We start from the raw sequence: 561 nt of genomic DNA on the forward strand, positions 1-561 counted from the left end.
GTTTATATTTTGAGGGGAACTACCTGCATATCCCCTTGGTCTCCCCAGAGGAAACTGGTTGTTATTGGTGGAAAACTTCCAGAGCTTGAAATGAAGGGGTCCCGAATACGGTGGATCCTCCAATAGCACCTTTGCTTTCACGTGGTTTGTGATAACGCTGATGAAATTCCAAGAATGTAATCTTGTGTATATTAATTTGCCTATGGTAAAATTGGTTACGTTTTATGTTGTTTCCTTGCAGTTCCAAGAACCTATCCACATAATGTTAGGTGAAGACTTAGAACTCCCATGTTGAAACTAGAAGGAATCCTGTATTTGAATTATCCTTTGGAAGGAAAACTATTTCAAACTTAAAAATGTTTATAACCTGATCCCACTTAATATCTCCCCAAGCGTCTGTGCTTTGTAAAGCCTCTAGTTTGCTTTGCATCTTTAACTTTCTTGTCTTGCAACTTCAGTGTCTTCCTATCATCCTGGTGGTTTTAGTGTAAAGATACAAGAATGTAGCTTGAAAAATTACAGTAAGCTCAGTGTTGCTTAAAGTGTTGTGGGCAGTGGGAA

The sequence above is a fragment of the Myotis brandtii genome, unplaced genomic scaffold (assembly GCF_000412655.1).
Source record: "Myotis brandtii unplaced genomic scaffold, ASM41265v1 scaffold112, whole genome shotgun sequence".
NCBI lineage: Eukaryota > Metazoa > Chordata > Mammalia > Chiroptera > Vespertilionidae > Myotis > Myotis brandtii.